Source organism: Marmota monax, unplaced genomic scaffold (genome assembly GCF_021218885.2).
Source record: "Marmota monax isolate L192 unplaced genomic scaffold, Marmota_monax_Labrador192_F-V1.1 WCK01_AAM20220418_F8-fsc01098, whole genome shotgun sequence".
NCBI classification, from domain to species: domain Eukaryota; kingdom Metazoa; phylum Chordata; class Mammalia; order Rodentia; family Sciuridae; genus Marmota; species Marmota monax.
The window spans coordinates 28,988-45,343 of NW_026694146.1; the positions used below are offsets into that span (position 1 = coordinate 28,988).

The 16,356-nt window shown below is 41.6% G+C and overlaps 1 long non-coding RNA gene across 2 annotated transcripts; it reads left to right on the forward strand.

The window, feature by feature from the left end:
• Positions 1–11,102: 11,102 nt before the first annotated feature.
• LOC124107603 (uncharacterized) lies at positions 11,103–16,014 on the forward strand. Of its 2 annotated transcripts, XR_006856475.2 has the most exons (3): positions 11,103–11,262; positions 14,789–14,985; positions 15,398–16,014. It is a non-coding gene; the product is annotated as an uncharacterized LOC124107603 (long non-coding RNA). The 2 variants fall into 2 exon arrangements; XR_006856474.2 differs by lacking the exon at positions 15,398–16,014 and having other exon boundaries at positions 14,789–15,104.
• Positions 16,015–16,356: the final 342 nt, after the last annotated feature.

Below are 16,356 nucleotides of genomic sequence, written 5' to 3' on the forward strand. Positions count from 1 at the left end.
GAAAGATCCAGACTCTGAAGACAACCTGGAATCTCCCCCCATTGATATGAAGGGGAAATCAAGCAAACTAGTGCATCATGACAGAGTTCAGAATTGTGGGTAATTTGGGAAGTGACTATTTAAAAAGGCACAAGGACCATTCCAAAGTTCTGGAAATATTCCATACTTTCTAGCAGGCACATCACCTATACACGCACAATTACATGTATGTTCATTCCTAAGGTGCGTGAAATCCAATGAAAAGAAAAATAACAGGAAGGAAGGACTCTATGCTCTATCATCCCCAAGCCAGTGACTCGATCCATATTAACAAGTACTATATTCCCACAATGACCCAAGGGAATGAGTTTGTGTATGCTGGGCACCCAGGAGAGCACTTATTCTAGAGAAAGGGGTCTCAATAGTTATTACATGCGCTCAGCATTCCAGCTTTGCCTCCTGAGCCTTGGTGCTTTCCATCCCCCACCCCCACCCCACCCCCACCCCCACCCCCACAGTGCCCTGTGACTTCAGCTATTGTGATGCAAACACCAAGGGAGTGGGAAGCAGCCTGAGAGCCAAGGAGACAGCACCTAGGAGAGGTCACTCACTGGTCAGCAGGCAATCTCCACATTCAGGGGCAGGAGGGGGGACTTGGAGGAGGAGGCAGGGGAACCTGTCTTGGGTTGGTGTGGTGCTGGCAACAGCTGGCCCTCTTAGAAGAGCTCCCTCCATGGGGACATTGTAAGCTGCCCTCAAGAGGCTCCTAAGGTCAGCCTTCTTTGTCTCCACAGCCCCCCATGCCCTTCTCCTACATATTGACTGGTTTTATTTTGTCTGTAGTAGAGAGAGGAGGCAGGGAGCCTGGAATGAAAAGACCTCTGAAGAATATCTAGTAAATCCACATCAGGTAGGAAGGGGTCCCATTACTTCAAGACACCCTCAGGGGTAGCTGTGCTCCCTTGGGCAGCAGGCGTCAGTTTCTCCAGGGGGTTGAGGGTCTGGTGTGAATGCCCCCAAGAACACTGTCTTGAGTGGATCATCCCTCCCAAGACACTGACCGCCAGTTAGTTGGGCTGTTTGCTCTGGCGTCTGGGAGAGGATGGAGCACCCCCTGGATCCTCTCCTCTCCTGTGTCCAGGTTCCTGCAGAGAGTCACAGACTTCTTTCTGGGTCTGGAGCCGGAGCGGTGATGTCCAGGACAGAAGCTACAAGGTAAGGGGCACAGAAGCCTGTTGTGGGAGGGTCTGATGCTTTGTATTTTCCTCTTAGGGTCCAAGGCAATGTATCAGCCTACAGCAGGTAAAGGGGAGACCTGCTTATGGCCACACCCAGGTAGAGGGATGGAAGGTGTTTGGGGAGGGCTAGGCAGGGCTCTTGTCTCCAGAGGCTGAGTAGGAGGACCCTGGCCTCCTGACCTCTCCCCGCAGCAGGCTGAGTGCACTTCATCCCCTGCTTCCTGGTTCATTCTGTGGCTCAGAGGCCAGGTAAGTGGCTCTGGAAGAGGAAGTCCCAGGAGTGATAAGGAGGATGTTGCTTGGAGGTCTTTCTCTCCCAGAAGAATCACAACACAGGCTGCTTACAAGGAACTGGACATCTTACCCTCCTGGAAAACCAGGAGGTAAGGAGCTTAGTCCTATCTTCCCAGATGTACTCAGGTCAGTTGAGGAGACACTCCCTCTGGGAGAAGAAGGAGGGCAGTGGTGTTGGTCTGTCCAGGTGTTTGGAGAAAGTGATGGCCACTCTCAGGCTGAAAGCACCTCCTCGCACACAGGTCTTTGATGTCAATATGTGAGCAAGTGTGAACACATGCCCAGGATGCACAGTTGGTGAGAAGTGACCACTATGGCCATTGTGTTTGTTTCTTTCCCTCTACCTGCTATGGGAAGGAATGTAGGGAGGTGAGGCCGCTCAGACCTGGAGGGCATGGTAAGGGCTATTTCAACTGTTAATTTTTCCATTGATTCTGTGTGTGATTCTTTATGGGAGCTAGGAAGAGCCTGAGACAGAAGATGCAAGAGGGGAGGACCTTGGAGCATCTGGGGGATGGCAGGCCTTGCCGTCTTTGCCACAGGAAGTGCACTGTCCCTCCCTGGGTTTGGAATGGACAAGAGCCTGCTGTCCTCACCTGGAGGAGTCTTCCTACTGCATAGCAGGTTGGAGCTCTTTGTGCATTTTTCCTGCAATTTCAGCAGCTCTCCACCGCTTCAACCCAGCCTCATGGAAATTTGGCTGTGACCTGCGGACAGGAGATGGCTTTTCTCCGTCTCTTCACACACCTAGTCATGCCCCACACGTGCTTACTGCCCATCCACCTGTGGCCAGATTTGGTGAGCTCCCTGCCTTCTCCAGGTTTAGCCGACCTGCTTGGGTTGTGCAGCTGCTATCTGGCAGCCCAGGGACTCTGACCAAGCCCCTGTCCCTAGGGTCTGCTTTCTCAGAAACAACTCTGCTTCCTCTCTGTAGGAGACTTGGCACAGGAGAGGGAGATGCAGAGGCTGGACCTATCAGGCCAGGGAGCTACCTTCTGGAGACTTCAATCAGAAGGGGTAGGGAGTTTTCAACTCTAGATTTCCAAAAGTGTTCTGCTTGGGTCCCTTTGGTGATCACGGGGACTTGAAAACCCTCATCAGTCCTGGGGGATGTTCTGGTTACTCCAAAGAACTGTGAAGGTCATTGGGTGCCACAAAATATTTGTCATCAGGACCAAAAGGCCTCAAAAGCTCAGTGTGACTGTTGTGTGTCCGCCAGGTTCACTGGAAACATGGCTCCTCTCAACCCCTTTGCTGATTCTGGGTTGAAGGTATTTAATTCCTCCCTCTCTCCAGGTACGGTTTACAAACAGGCATGGAGAACCCAGCAGCAAGAAGTTTTCCCTGATATTATTTTTGGGTGCAGGCACAGGACTGGGGATGGAACCCAGCGATGCTTTACCTCTGATCTACATTCCTCGTCCTTTTCACTTTTTATGGAGACAGGGTCTTGCTAAGTTGCTAAGGCTGGTCTGGAACTTGCAATCTGCCTTCTTCAGCCTCCTGAGAAGCTGAGATTACAGGCGTGTATCACCAAGCCCATTGGGAAGTTGGCTCTGAAATCCATAAAGGGCTGTTGATCCTCAGGGAGTTTGGATGCAGGTGAGAGCATGAAAACTTGGATGAACAGCTTCCCTTTCTACAGACGCAGACGACGGTCAGTCTTCATAAAGTAATAAGAACACATGTCATTTTGTGCTACTAATAAATGCCTCATTTGTCCACCATGGCTAATGCAATGTGGCTTAAGGACCGTGCCTGGTAGGTTGTCCAATTCAACATATGGTTCTTACCCGTCATGGGAAAAACTGACCTTTAGGCGTCAGCCTCCTGTCTTAGGTTGATACCACTGCAATTGAGTCATACCCGTCACTGACTACCGGTCCAGCATACAGCCATAGTTGTGGATAGGTCTATGCACCAGTGGGGGGGTGAGGTTCTTTGCCTCACCTCTGTTGGCCCCCAAATTTGGCCTTGGTGCCAGTGGGGGAGTGAGGTTAATGTGGCTTATGGACCGTGCCTGGTAGGTTGTCCAATTCAACATATGGTTCTTACCCGTCATCGGAAAACTGACATTTAGGCGTTAGCCTCCTGTCTTAGGTTGATACCACTGCAATTGGATCATACCCGTCACTGACTACCGGTCCAGCATAAGCCATTGGCCCCCAAATTTTAGACCACCACTAGCAGAAGGGAGGAGGATACAAAAATGCCACGACACCAAGCCAATTGACGGCTCCTTGGGAAAAATTGCATCACTGGTGACACCATCAGCAAAGATATGTCAGCACTACCACAATTAACATGGGGTGCGCTGGCAAGGAAATAAAAATTGCATCACCTGACACCATCAGCAAAGATATGCCAGCATTACCACAATTCGCTGTACCAAACGATAGTTACATAGTCCAGGCAAGTTCTGCAAGCAGTTCAAAGCAGAGGAATCTATCAATATGTCCATTTCCTCCCAAAATCCGTTTCCTCCCAAAGTAAGTTGACTCTTTGATTGAGCATTACTTGTTGAGTTCTTCACCGGCACTGGGATGGAGATAAGAATTCTGGCAATGATGCTAAAGAGACATTATCCTGAAAAGAATTATTAAATATAATGAAAAGGAAAGGTGAAAGTAAACAAACAGATCTGTTAACCTACTTTAAAAACAATCCTTAACAGCCTTTTACCTAATTTAAACTAGTAAACAAACAGATCTGTTAACCACCTTTAAAAACAATCCTTAACAGCTGTTTACATAATTTAAATTAAACCATTTAAATCACGTGAATAAAAAAATTAATAATAATTCAGATCCATTTTTTCATGAGCGCTCCTCATATAAGAAGTATGGACATACGCACATACAGACATACAACACAAAACACAAGAGTGTACACATAACATACAACACATAAGAAAATAGTAAAGGCCTTGTAGCTTTACCTGGGTGAAATCTCCATTGCAATGTTTAAAAACTCCACAGTCAAAAAATAAAACTGATCAGAAAAACATTAACCTAGGTTTGTATGAGCTCAAAAAATAAAAATAGAACCTTATGATGTGGAAAAATGCAATAATAAAATAGCTATTGAAAAAAGCATCCTGGTTAATCACTGTCGCAGATGTAAGAATGGCCAAGCTGGAGTTCTGGATATCAGCTGTTATGGATTTGAGTCAAATCATCTTCTTTTCGATCTGTAGAAACTGTTTTAGTTAATCTCTCTGGAATCCAAATGGGCTGCTGTTCTCCCTGTGGAAAAACACAAACAGACCCCCGACTCCAGACAATCACTGGGTCAGGACCTTTCCATTGTCCTGTTAGAATATCTTTCCAAAGTACTTTAGGCTTATGTACATTTTTTGGATACATATGCCTTTCCGCAGCACTAAGTCCTGATGAATCCAAATTTAAAAAGTTTAGAGTAAAAAGCGTTATTTTAAGTTTATCTTTGGGGGATATATACCCCCTTCCAATTCCCTCTTTTTGCTTTAATAAGTATGTTTTAATAGTTTGATGAGCTCTTTCAACTATGCCTTGTCCCTGTGGATTGTATGGGATTCCTGTTATATGAGTAATACCAAATGATGAGCAAAATAGTTTAAAAGAGGTAGAGGTATAGCCAGGACCATTATCGGTTTTTAACTGTTTAGGAACGCCCACAAGGGCAAAATTTTGTAAGCAATGAGCTATAACATCTTTAGTTTTTTCTCCGGCATGAAGGGAGCCCATCAAAAATCCAGAAGAAGTATCGACTGTAACTTGTAAATATTTTAATTTTCCAAATTCTGGCAAGTGTGTGACGTCCATCTGCCAAATATGGTTAGGTATCAGTCCTCTAGGATTGACTCCAAGATTAACTTGTGGTAAAAATGTCACACAATTTTGACATTGTTTTATTATATGTCTGGCTTGTTCCTTAGTTATTTTAAAACGCTTTTGTAAAGTATTAGCATTAACATGAAACCTTTTATGAAAATTTGTAGCTTCTTCAAATGTAGAGAAAATATGTATGTCATGTGTAGTTTTATCTGCTAAATCATTGCCTAAACTAAGGGCTCCAGGCAATCCTGTATGTGCCCTAATATGTCCTATAAAGAATGGATCTTTTCTGTCCCAGATTAGACTTTGTATAGTGGAAAACAAAGAGAAAACAGTAGAAGAAGGGGAAATCATACCAGCATCTTCAAGAGATACTATAGCATTAACTACATACTGACTATCAGAAAATAAATTAAATACAGAATCTTTAAACATCAAAAAAGCTTGTAAAACTGCATTAAGCTCTACCTTTTGAGCTGATTGTTTGGGTACTAAAAATGTAAAAGTTCGATATGGGGTAACTACTGCTGCTGTACCAATATTAGACCCATCAGTGAATATATTTGGAGCATTCATGATAGGTGTTTTTCTTGTCATTTTAGGAAAAACTACAGGATGCTTAGACCAAAAAGACAATAAAGGATTAGATGGTAAATGATTATCAAATGAAACATTAGATTTACACATGATTATTGCCCAAGTATTTAACTCATTAGCTAACTCATCAATTTGATCCATAGTATATGGAGTAATAATTTTATTGGGAGAAATTCCAAACACTCCCTTCGCTGCTTTTATTCCTTTGAGTATTAATTGTCCTACAGCCTCAGGATACCTAGTAAGAATCGTGTTAGGAGAATAAGATAAATGTATCCACAATAATGGACCTTCTTGCCAAAATACTCCTGTAGGAATATTTTTTGTTGGTTGTACAATAATAATGGCCAATGTTTTGTCCATTCTTGACGAGATATGATGCTAAGGTCAGCTCCTGTGTCCAGTAGCCCATTAAACTAATGACCTTGAATATTTAGTTTTAGATTTGGGCGAGAATCTAAATTTAAAGACAACATAGCCCAATCTACACCTGTGGAGCCTAATCCCCTGGAACCTCTTTCTACACTATGACTAGGAAATTTATTATGTAGGCTGGGTATTATTAACAACTGTGCTATTCTATCTCCAGGTGAAATTACTGATATACCTCTTGGAGAACTAGCTATAATTTTTATTTCACCTACATAATCGGGATCAATTACCCCAGGACTTATCATAAGTCCTTTTAATGTAGATGAACTATGTCCCAGTAATAAGCCCACTGTTCCTTGGGGAAGAGGTCCTTTTACTCCTGTGGGAATGATTTGAACTCCCATCTCTGGAGTTAATACTGCTCTGGCAGAGGCACAGATGTCCAACCCTGCGCTCCCTTGGGTTTGTCTGATGAGGGATTTAATGGACAATGTGTCCTGGGCACTACCCTGATGGTGTTGCTGGGATCCTCCACTGCCCCGCATATTTGTGGTTGTGGGCCCCGGAGCATTGGGCCCCCCTGTCCGTTTTTTGGCAATGGAGCCTGATGCCTTTCTCCAAGATATCGTGGATAAATACCTGGTCTTTGTCTGTTTTTTGATAAGGGAGTACCTTCTATGGTGGTTTGAGAATGGCATTCATTAGCCCAATGTCTCCCTCTACGGCATCGTGGGCAAATACCTGGTATTCTATTACTTTGATACCTACTTTTGTTAAACCCTCCTCCTATGGGGCAATTCCTTTTAAAATGTCCTGTTTGTTCACAATCATAGCATGTTTTTGGCCTGGCATCTAAAGCCTGTTGTACTGCAGCTGCCAAGACTTGCCCTTGTTCATTAATATCTCTACATAATTTAATATATGTGTTTAAATCTTCATGTCTCCATGGTCTAATAACCTCTCTGCAGCAACGATTTGCTTGGTCATAAGCCAGTTGTTTTATTAATGGCATTGCTTTTTCTGTATCCCCCAAAAATTTGGCAGCCATTTGAATTAGCCTATCTACAAAGTCAGCGTAAGGTTCATTAGCTCTCTGTATTACCTTAGATAGCTGACCTTGTAAATCTCCATGTCCTTTTAAAGTCTTCCATGCCCTAACTGCGTCTGCAGCAATTTGTGCATATATAGCAGGATCATATTCAATTTCTTGCCGTTGACCCTCATAAGGTCCTTTTCCTAACAACATATTTAGATTTCTCTGAGGGTAACCGGCTGCTGCATTTCGCCTAGCTGTCTCCGCGCAAAATTCCTCATTGGCAACCTTCCATAACAAATATTGTCCTCCATTTAGTACAGATTTACACATGCTAGCCCAATCTGCTGGCGTCATGTCCAAGTTAGTAATGGACTCAACCATGCTTACCGTGAAGGGAGCTTGGGGACCATAGGTTGTTACAGCCTCCTTTAACTGCTTCACTGTTTTAAAATCTAAAGCATGGTGAATTCGCTGCCCTCCTGCCTGTTCAAGTACAGGGCATGCTAATCTTTGAGGTCCTGTCTCAGGATCCCATTTATCAACTACGGGGTTTGAGGGCCACTCAGCTGTCTCCATCAGTGGGGCTGTTGGTTGAATTACGCCCTCTTGTGATAAAACGGAGTTACTAAAAGCCTCCTGTTGTGGCCTTTTTCCTAACAACCCCTTTTCCTTTAAATTTTCTTCCTCTGTCTGACTAGCTCGAGAGACCTTCTCTTTTGCTTGATCTAAAATGTCTTTCTCCATGGTCTGAACCTCTAACAATTTATTTAACATCTTTTCGGTTTGTTTTTTACTAATTTCTAATCTACTATAAAGATAACGCAACCCAATAAGATAGCACAAAACAAAGCCGAAACTGAATGAAACAAAAACGGAATAAAAAATCGTTGTATCAATTTTCTCTTCCTCAGGGCCGACAAACTTCAAACCTTTAGTCAACCATTTTTTCCAGTTTGCCTGAGAAATTTCTAGGGATAGGCAGCTTGAAACAAAAACAAGATAAATCAAAACAATAACACATTGTTTTTTGAATTGGTCACCCATTCTTTCGCTCTTCCTCAGGGGCAAACAATTTCACTTACCTCCAAGCTTCAGAAGTTCCCCGCACGGGCCGCCAAATGCCGCAGTCTGGCTGGGCACAAATGCCGCAGTCTGGCTGGGCACACAATCACGAGCCACCACACAGCTTGTAGATTCAAACAGCAACTCTTTATTCCCAAACTCACACCAGCCTTCTACAATCATGTTCTTGGGAAATCCATGTTCTCTGCCCAAATCCACGTTCTCTGCCCAAATCCACCTCCACTGGGCTTCTATCTCCAAAATATACTGTCTAAATCCCGTGAGAACTCAAGGGGAACTCAGGCAGCAGGATACGCCCTATTCCCAGCAGGAATAATCTTAAACCTTAAACCTGGAACCTAAACTGGGAACGCCCTAAACAGGATTCCCATGGCTTAATATTTAGGAATTCTTATTACTTAGTCTGGGGACTACACTCTGGACATTTCTGGTGTCCTTCATTTTGTGCCTTGAGGAAGAGTTTCCCTCTGAGTTGATACTCTGACTACTACTGCTGCACACACACATACACACACACACACACATACAGAGAGAGAGAGAGAGAGAGAGAGAGAGAGAGAGAGAGAGAGAGAGAGGGAGAGGGAGAGATTGATTTTGTTGTAGTTGTTGCTCTGTGGTGGGGGGGATCAAACCCAGGGCCATGTAGGTGCCAGGCCTCACTCTGCCACAGCTACTCTGTGCTGGTGCACTTATTTATAAAATTTCTAGGTCTTGATTATCCCCACAGGCTTTACTTGCATGTTTGCTGTGACAACGGATGGTCCTACCAGCAGGAGGCAAGGAACACAGGTGAGTCTGTCTACAGGTTGCAAAAGGTCCATGTAAGATCTTTCATGTTTGTAAGGAACACTGAGAACGTGTGTCCACGTGCAGCTCTGAAAGGGATGGGGAACGTGTTTTGTTCCTTTTGGGTACCATGGATCACTCACAGGAATTTGATGCAGGCCTATATGTTGCAGGATTTGTCCCCATGACCCAGATGTAAATCTGATGAAAACAGATCTTCCCTCAAGTCACCTGGAGTCAGGTAGGGGAGAGAAAGGCTGGAATAAAGAGGTGAAATGAAAGGAGCAGGTGGCAGAGACAGAGGTAAGTGTCCCTCTCTTCCCACCCCCAAGGGTATGTGAGAACTTCCGACCTGGCTTCCTAACCAGTTATAGGGAGGCCATTACCTCCCTCACAGGTCACCCAGTTCCACTTGGGCAATGTAGGGAGGTCTTTCTGGTCTTCACACTGGCAGAACAGAGTAGAAATAGGGCTTATCTCATCAGTCTAATGTGGTAATTAGGGTGTTAGATCAGGATGTTTGCCATGAGAAATGGGTGTCCCTGTCAGCTCTGAGAGGGACCGTGGCCTTTCCTGCACCGACATGTGAAGTGCATCTCAGGAAGAAACAAGGAAAGTCAGAGAGACAGATGGGAACAAGATGGAAGGACGTTTGGGGGAGACGACTTCTCTGGAGGAGAGGAGCTGGTGGGTGATGGTTCTGGCCACCCATTTTCCTGATGCTCACTTCTTCCCCTTCAGGTTCCTAGAGTTTCACCTCCCAACCCCCATGAAGAATCACAGGTATTCCCTGGTGGGGAAAGAGGTTCTGGATCCTCCACACATCCACTTGATTTTCTGAGGCACTTGGTGAGGGTGGGGCCAGGGAGTGGGAAGAGATGGAGGCACAGGCCACCCTCTGCCCCCTTGTGTCCCCATGAGGTGTCAGGCAAGCAGTGAGGGTGGCCATTGTGTGGGCTGGGGTGTGATGCCCCTAGGGTCCTGCAACCTCCCGGTTCCAATGACTGTAGTATGGCAACAGCTTGTGTGGATTCCTCCTTCTTCACTCCGTCTCTGCTCCCCAAAATCCCCTCTGATGCAGGGACAGGGAGAAGATGTGAGACCTGCCAGGTAGGTGCTGCAGGGCTCAAATCTGCCAGCTCACATTCCTGTCCTGCGACCTCCCGCCTGCCCATCTAGTCAGCAGATGGAAGCCTGCCATTTGTGAATTCTGTGAGCCCTGGTTGTTTTTTTCTTCTCTTTCCCAGTAAGGGTGGCTGAAGTTAGGGTGATAGGACTAGATGATCTTTAGGACAAGTAGCCCTCTCCCTTGACCCACAGTGGCAACACGTAGAGAAACATCAGTGTTTCAAGCAGTCGGCTGGAAAGCACACTGGGAACTTAGCAATATTTGGTCAGCCAACACCCAAGGCTCCTTTCAACCCTAAGAAGGTGAGTGGAAGGTGAGTCCAATCCCGAGCATTCAAATAAATGCAGAAAGAGCAACCTGTGGCTCACAGCTATAATTGTGAAGGTCATCTGTTCCTGGGTAAAAACGATTCTGAATTATCTTAGATCTTTGCTACACCTAGCCTTTCAGCACTGTGAACTGTGAGGCTTCCCTTTCAATATCCTGAGAAGGGCATGGAAACTAAAGTCACAACACTGAAGGGCAGTTGGTGGGCTGCAGTAACTGTGGTTCCGACTGCACCTGTATACCTGTGAGCACACCTTTGGCAATGGGCCTTTTTCTCCTCCTCCAGTCAGGCCTGGAATTCATTTCCCCACGTACTGACCCTGAGTGGCTCTATGTGACTCCTTTTGGAATAGTGTGTTTGAGGCATGTCATTGGTCACCTTCCTAGGGCCTGCCAGGGAAGATGGCTTTTCTTAGTTTCTGCCCTTGTCTGTCAGCAGCTGGAGCTCTCTGTGCTATGAAGAATTCCAGAGTGAAAGTTCAAGTGCAGGGAGAGACCCGTCAGCATGGCTGTTCCTGCCTTTCCTTCTGGGATCTGATATTCTAATGAGATGGGCTTCTGAGTCCAGCCCACGTTCCCTGACTGCAATGGCATGAGAGAGCTCAGGTTGGTCCAGCAGGGCTTTGTGTGATCCTCAGGTGAGCACAGGTAGCCCACTTGTGATCCTCAGTTGAGACTACTTGTTTTCTTCAATGCGCTCAATTACATTTCACTTCTCTCAGCTTTTGTTATTCATCTACAAATGTGATAAAGCAAAGATGACCCAAATAGACTACTTAAAATAGAGGAATAAGAGAATTTGCAGAAATATGCATCAGCTCTAGGTTCATACCTGGTATATCATCAACTCTACTTCATTTATTTAGCTTAGGAAAGTTACATGGCCAAGGCCAGCATTAAAGAATGTAAAAGTGGTTCTGCTTAGAATGAAAGAACACTGTAAATTTCCACACAGTGCTGGGACTGGGGTTGTGGCTCAGTAGTAGAGAACTTGCATAGCATTTTTGAGGCACTGGGTTCAGTCCTCAGCACCACGTAAAAATAAATAAATAAAATAAAGATATTGTGTCCATCTACAACTAAAAGATTATTTTTAAAAAAATCCACAAACTGATAAGATAATCGAGTGAGGAATGAAATATTGGTGACAGGAATATTATATGAGCGTTGCCAGTACTTGTCTTATGAAAAATAGACAATTGTTTTAAATTATTAAAATTCATTTTAATACATACACCTTTTAGGTTAAAATACCATTATTAATATTGCATCTATACTTTAAACATGTGCTGTATGTTAAACAATGCATTCATTACCTCAATTAACACAGTAACATTCTGAAAAAGGTTTTACTACTCTTATTTAAGAAAAAAATGAAAAGGATATATAATTAACAATTACGTTTTTAAAATTTTATTCTAAGCTATGTCTGGCTACATTCAAACCTGATGTTTTTCAAAAAAGGATAAACTGGCTAGATGTGGTGGTGCATGTTTGCAATCCTAGCAGCTTGGGAGGCTGAGGCAGGAGGATGGCAAGTTCAAGGCCAGTCTCAGTAATGTAGTAAGGCCCCAAACAACTTAGCAAGACCTGTCTCAAGATAAAAAAAATTAAAAGGGCTGAGTATGTGGCTCATAACTCCTGGGCTCATTCCCCAGTATCTAAACAACCAACCAACCAAAAAACAAAAGAATAAATGGTTATTAAGCCAATTTTACTTAGTTTATTCTTTTTTGAAAATATGTTAGATTCTCTACATCATATTTTCTTTGATCCTATGGTAGTTCAAATATGCAAAATAATGACAGTCATCATTCAGATTCACATTCAACTTTATTGATGACTTTCCGTTTTCACTGCATATGTTGCAGGCGTTTTCATTCTGGGAATGACATTATTTGTAGAGGAAAGAATTACTAACAACTGCAAAGCTATTGAGTATTTCTCATGTGTCCCTCTGGTCTCATTCCTATTTAGATGTGTGTAGGGACTATAGAATCAGAGCTATCTCTACCCCCATTATTTCAGGTACCTGTGGGAAAATAATGGGCTTTGTGCATGTGAATCCCACATGCAATTTTGAAAAATTACTCCCTTGTTCATATTTCTGCAAGACTAAAATGAGATGCCCAAGGTACATGTTCACAGTGTTTAACATCTGGTCAGTTTCTTGTGCTGCCTCTTATTTCAATAAAATACTTGGAATCTTTCCAATTGCAGTCACATCGATTCCCAGAATCCTTGTAAAAGTTTACTTATAAGTGTAGGATTGAAAGATTAAAATGAAATGCAGTATGTAAGCAAAACATTATTACAGTGGTGGCTGGTGGCAAGCATTTGTGGCAACTTAAACTAGTCTGCTGTTCTAATCACAGTGTAGCCATTTATTTAATTTCCCTTTTCCTGTGAGGAAATATACTCCAACCCACTTATTGATGCTTATGCCATGTTAGTCATTATGTTAGGCAATGGAAGAAAAGATGAATAAGAATTGATCCTTGCCCTTGAGGAACTCATAAACAGAGACAGCCACTGTGGAAGCTTTTACAAGGATAACTATGATCAGAGCTATAACAGAGATATAAAAATACTTCTATGAATACCTAAAGAAGCAAGACATGAAGAGATGTAATGAGTTAGGTTTTGAAGCCTGAATAGTATTTTTATATAATACAGAAAATGATCATTCATGAGCAACAAATGGAATTATATTAGGCAAAAATGTTAAGGGGAAAAAATGTGTGGGCACAGGAGCATGGACCAATCCAAGGGACAAGGAGTACTTGCAGGGATGAAGTAGAGATTAATAAATAGGTTTGTAGTGGTGCAGTAATGGGGGGATTAAGCACCTTATTAGTGAATGTGAACTCTTTTACTATATTAATTTTTTTTATTTGTTCACATACACCTAACAGTTAAAATAATTGAACTATAATCCCAGTTCCAATATATGCATACATATTGATACACTACAGTTAGCCATCATTATTCATGGAGATTGGTTCCAGGATCCCTGTGTATGCCAAAACATGTGGATAATCAAGTCCTTTGTTTATAATGATACAGTACTTAAATTGTCTTATTAAATATGTAGAGAAATGGACTGTGAACTGAAGAAATAATAAACCATTTGAAAGCTATTAATCTGTCAAAATATTTTTCTTGAAATTATTGAGAAACTATAATTAATAGACTTCATTGTTATAACTTTTCTGAATCATTGTAGAATGATCTATAATACAGCAATTCAAAAGACTAGTAAAAGTTCATTTCTATATGTTTGTTTTAAGTGCTGATATGCCTGAAGAAAGAATTCAGAGATATATGGAGCTCTATTTAAAAAAGCATGTCATGGAATACATTTTTTATTACAAAATACCAGTTGTATAAATTGTGCAAATTGTTTTTGCTGACAATTACCAAATTGATGCTTGAAATACTATTGCTGAAAATAATATTAATTAGAAAAGCTACATTATTATATTTTAAGACTTTATTTGAAAACCATTGCAGCTATTTGCTTAGAATATACAACAATTTAATTTTTTAATGTATAGAGATAAGTTATATAAGCAGCATATTTATATTGTTTTGACAAAATGAAAGATAAATCACATGAATATTTCAAACATCCATTTTTGGAATGTTCTTTCAATAACATAAGTTTCCTTTAAAAGGACTTTATCATTTACTCATTAAAATGTTAACAAGTCACTATTTGGAAATTCAGATGGGTATAAGGTTCTCACAGGAAAGAATTATCAGTTTTGATATTTTGATGTTTTAAATTTGTGCTTCAATATCATTATTATCTATGATCTGTGGTCTATTTCCATTAATATCTTTATGTCCTTTTTCTACTTTGTGACATGTTAATTCTTATTAGAGAAAATAATCTTAAAGTATAGTCAACAGAACATAAGTAAACACAATGGGTAGCATGTGATGACTGAGAATAAAGTTTATGGAACCACCCACTTTTCCCTTAGGTTATCTTGACATTCACAAACAGAAGGAAGTTATTTGTATGTCATTGTAGACTATTACCAATGAATGGATTAATTAAAAGCAATGCTTTTTTTAGTTTTCCTTAAATAAGATTTCTGGATAATATTCTAATATTTTGTTATAGACTACCTTTGTGCTGTATGAACAAGTGCTATTTGATCCACAAAGCTCAAGATCCCACAATTGAAAATGATTTATAAAGTAAGATCAAAAACATGTGCACTGCAGGATTTACCAAAGCATTGGCATTGTCACTTTCTGAAGAAGCTGCCACTGTTTTGTCAGAAGAAAAGGGACAACTTGTTAATACCTATCTAAATCGTGAGTCCAGAGTTTCTTGCATCCATTATTAAGTGGGCCTAGTCTCTCTTGGATAAATTGGAAAATAATGGGTTATAGGAGAAAGAAAAAAGTACCTTAAGTCAGGGATCATTGATTACCTAGCCGTCAGCAAAAGAGTTAATACAATGAAAGTAGGAGGAAGCACATTCTGTGAAGCTTGGTAACAATAACCATCAGTAATACTACAGAAAAGGAGTTTAGTACCATGAATGCCAGGACTCAATCCTATTTTTAGATATATGTTTTTCAAAGAAAGGCAAAGTACCTGTGTTTGAGTGTGAATCAAAAAGTTAAAATTGTAACTAATTGTTGCAGGCCCAAATGGAAATAGCATAATTCCTAAACATGTCTTTGTGAAGTAAGGGGTCAATTATAGGTGTCGTTTGGCCAGGTAATCCAGAAATATTTGGAGTCTTCCAGTGGATTAAGAAACAAACAAACAAACAAACAAGAAGAATATTTCTTCCTGTCCTTCAGGTGATTATTGTTTAATGGGGCTAAAAACTTGCACACATTGTTACAAATATTGAATGTCTCACCTCTAACTGGTGGGAAAGTGATTTCAGATAAATCTTGAAAAACGAAGTGGTGTGGATCTTAAAAAACAAACAAACAAACAAAAAAACTTACACAGTAGACATGAAGGGGGGGAAGTATATGCTTGTTTCACCCATTTAAAAACACAGTGTGTTTAGAAAATGGTGAAATATGTTGTGTGGTTGAAATGTAAGCATGTTTTTATAAATAAGTATGGAAAGATGCTACTAAAATATGGTTTTGTAGGCTAGACTATGGATACCCTTGTATATTCAACTGACACTTAATTATCCTACCTTATTCTATAGCCTTCTTCTAGGAAAAGACCCTGACTTATAACAGGTGATATATGTAATGTTCAACAATACTGCCAGGTGTGGAGGCAATGCCTATAATCCCAGTCTTTCATGAGGCTGAGGCAGGAGGATTGCAAGTTCCAGGTCAGCCTCAGCAATTTAGCAAGGCCCTAAGCAACTCTTTGACTCTAAATAAAAAATAAAAAGACTGGGGATGTGGCTCAGTTGTTAAGTATCCCTGGGTTCAAACCCGGGGGGGGGGAAACGACAAAACAAAACAAACAAACAAAAATAGTGTTCATCAAATGAAAGGTACTGCCTTTAATTAGTATAATGATTTTGATTAACATTCTACTCAGTCATTTAATTGGATTCTATTTTATCTAGTCATGACTATTAGATAAATGGTCTATGAGAATATATAGATTTTGAAACAGCAAAAATTCAGTTATATTGGCTTCCTCAAGCATCACTCCTAGTCTTCTGCCTCTAGGACTTTCTAGGACATTGTATAGCA